Source organism: Arachis hypogaea, chromosome 11 (assembly GCF_003086295.3).
Source record: "Arachis hypogaea cultivar Tifrunner chromosome 11, arahy.Tifrunner.gnm2.J5K5, whole genome shotgun sequence".
Lineage (NCBI taxonomy): Eukaryota > Viridiplantae > Streptophyta > Magnoliopsida > Fabales > Fabaceae > Arachis > Arachis hypogaea.
In genome coordinates this window covers 83,280,370-83,283,867 of record NC_092046.1, presented here as the reverse complement: position 1 = coordinate 83,283,867, position 3,498 = coordinate 83,280,370, and the positions used below count along the sequence as shown (strand labels likewise).

Below are 3,498 nucleotides of genomic sequence, written 5' to 3'. Positions count from 1 at the left end.
CTTACTCACGTAAGGTTTATTACTTGGACAACCCAGTGCACTTGCTGGTTAGTTGTACGAAGTTGTGAAACAGAATTAAGAACATGAACGTGCGTATTGAGTTTTTAGCACCGTTACCAAGGAAGGAATGATCACGATTTCGCACACCAACGCGCAAGGCACGCGTACGCGTGGGTAGAAGAACGTTGGCACTCCAATGTTGAGTCAAATGCCAATGACAGCAAATTCCTCTGGTTTTTAAGAAAGCATTTGAGTCAACGTTGGCCATCAAACGTTGACTCCAACTTGAAGCACCAGAACTTGCAATTCAAACAGATCTCTTCTCAACATCAAGGGAAACCAATTAGAGCCATTTCAACCAAATTCCATCAAGGCCAAAAGCCCAATTCAGAGATTGAAGATCAAGGGAAGAAAGTGTATAAATAGCTTAGGATTTAAGTTGGAGGGGACCTTTTTTGGGACTTTAACTTTACTGCACTTTTCACTTTTATGTGTTCAAATTTTCAGAATGTATCTTTGAATTCCAATTTCCATTTTGAGAGCTATGAACAACTAAACCCCTTTCATTGGGTTAGGGAGCTCTATTGTAATTCAATGGATCAATAGTAGTTTTCATCTTCTTCTTCTTTCTTTTCTCTTGATTTTTGTTAGAAAGCTTTCGGTCTTAATTCAATTGGATAGTTGTCTTGAGAGAGAAGCTATCCATAATAGGAATTCTTCGGATCTTTGGGAGAGGGATGAAGAATTCATGGTAGAATTGCTTTCTCACATTGGATTAGATTGGGGGTTGGATCGATATAGTGACATGTAATCCTACCAATACTTTGATCTATGAATTTGTGTGGTATATTCAATGACCGAACTTCAACTCTTCCCATGAGCAATTAATTCAAGACATTGGACAATTGTTCATGCTTAGAGAGATTGGTGAGCCAAGACATTGGGATCCAATCATTTAAGATTGCCAAGCAATGTTAATGAATGCATTGATTGAGAAAGAGATGAAAATGATTTGATGCGGAGAATTCAATAACTCCTGAAACCCAATGAATCCCCATCTCTGATTTACCCATTCTATTTACTTTTTTTCTCTTTAATTTCATGCTTAATCCCTATTCCCATTTAATTTCATGCAATTTAAGTTTCTGTCATTTAATTTCTCGCACTTTAATTGTTGTCATTTAATTTCTTGCAATTTAAGTTTCTCGCCAAATTTTACTTTCTGCAATCCCAATTAAATTCTGATTTAACTCAACTAGCATAATTCTCCAATTAACATTGATCAACTAACCAATCCCTATGGGATTCGACCTCACTCTACAGTGAGTTTTTACTTGACAACAATCTGGTGCACTTGCCAGTAGGAAATTGTTGAGAGACAGTTTTCGAGTGAATCAAGTTTATGGCGCCATTGCCGGGGATTGGTTTTGTATTGACAATTACTAAATTGGAGGATAACTAGATTGAGCACTTTTCTTTTCTTTTGATTAATTGAATTTTAATTTTAGTTGTTCATTTTTGTTCTTTGCAATTTTCATTTGTTTTTCTTTAAATTTACCTTACTTCTTTACTTTCCAGTAAAACGAACCCATTAACTCATTAACTGTTCGATTATTTGCCTCAATTGCGCTAACCACACTCTTTCATTAATTGTGAATCCTTCACTTGCTAGTTGCTGCTTGTTGTGCTCCTTGTATGACAGGTAGAAGAGAGGTTTCAACCTCTTTTGATAGTGAACCGGAAAGAACCTTCCAGAGATTAAGGAGGCAAGCAAGAGGAAAGAGGGCTATTGGTGTAGAAGAAGAGGAGGAAGACTTGGATATAACTATGGAGGATGATATGGAAAACCATCATGAAGGAGAGGTGAACAATCATGCCAAAAGAGGTGCAACCAACCCTGCTGGATAAGAGAGGAGAGTTCTTGGATCCTACATCAATCCAAATCCAGGAAACTGTGGTATCAGCATTCAAAAGCCAACTATCAATGCTAATAATTTTGAATTGAAGCCTCAGCTCATAACTCTTGTCCAGAACAACTGTTCTTTTGGAGAAGGTGCCCAAGAGGACCCTAATGAGCATCTCATTAAATTTCAAAGGATATGTGACACAGTTAAATCTAATGGTGTTCATCCTGTCACCTATAGATTGCTACTATTTCCATTTTCTTTGAGGGACAAAGCATCAAAATGGCTAGAATCATTTCCTAAGGAAAGCTTGACAACTTGGGAGGATGTGGTGAATAGATTCTTAACAAGGTTCTACCCTCCATAAAAGGTAAACAGGCTGAGAACCGAAGTGCAGACATTCAGACAGTAGGATGGTGAAACAATTTATGAGCTTGGGAGAGATTCAAGGATTTGACAAGAAAATGCCCCCTGACATGTTTAATGAGTGGGTGTAACTTAATATCTTTTATGAAGGATTGAATTGTGAATCAAAGAAAGCTGTAGACCACTCATCTAGAGGTTCTCTTAATAAGAAGAAGACCATTGAAGAAGTCATTGATGTTATAGAGACAGTGGTTGACAATGAGTATTTTTATGCCTCAGACAGAAGCAACAACAGAGGAGTCCTGGAATTAAACCATATGGATGTAATCTTGGCTCAGAATAAGATGATCACCAAGCAACTGGCTAAATTGACAAAGCAAATGGAGAAGAATCAGGCTGCAGCTATCTACACTCAACCATCACCTCAAGGAGAGCTAGACACAGAAGAAGGAGTTAATTGGGAGGAAGCTAATTACCTTAGAAATACATCTAGGCAGGTTCATGATCCATATTCTAAAACCTATAACTCTGGTTGGAGGAACCACCCAAACTTTGGGTAGGAAAACCAACAAAACCAAGGCCAAGACCACATACCCCATAACCTAAACTAGTATAACAACTCCACTCACCAAAATTCCAACCAAAAATCATACCAGACCACGCAAAATACTTATTCACAGCCACCATACCAAAGCCACAATAACCACTCTCAACACCACATGATGATGACAGAATGGCCAAAATAGAAGCTATGCTTGCAAACCTGTGCAAGGAGTCTGAAGACAAGAAGAAATTCAGGGAAGAAGTGAGAGGTAGTATAAAAAGCCGAGGGGAGGTTATTAAGAATCTCGAAGCTCAAGTAGGACATCTTTCACAGCAGACTCCGAAGTTCACTGATAGTTTCCCAAGTGACATTGAGAAAAATCCAAGAGGGGAAATGAAGAAGGTGAGATGGGAAGAGTGTAAGGCAGTTACTCTTGCAAATGAAGAAATTCTGGAAGAAGATACCAGCAAACCAACAGAGCATAGCCAAGGAAGTTCCCAGAGCAACTTGGAGAAAAAAGAACAAGGAACTGGATCTGTACAAAGGAAAGAATCAACAAGGGAGGAAATTCCGAAACCTTATGTGCCAAAGGCACCATTTCCTCAGAGGCTCAGAGGAGGTGAGAAAGAAAGGTCATATTTAAGATTCCTAAATATGTTTGTATCTCTCAGTGTCAACACCCCT

The 3,498-nt window shown here is 38.6% G+C and overlaps 1 pseudogene; it reads right to left on the bottom strand.

The window, feature by feature from the left end:
* Nucleotides 1-2,280: 2,280 nt before the first annotated feature.
* LOC112725702 (small nucleolar RNA R71) lies at nt 2,281-2,382 on the bottom strand (annotated as a pseudogene).
* Nucleotides 2,383-3,498: the final 1,116 nt, after the last annotated feature.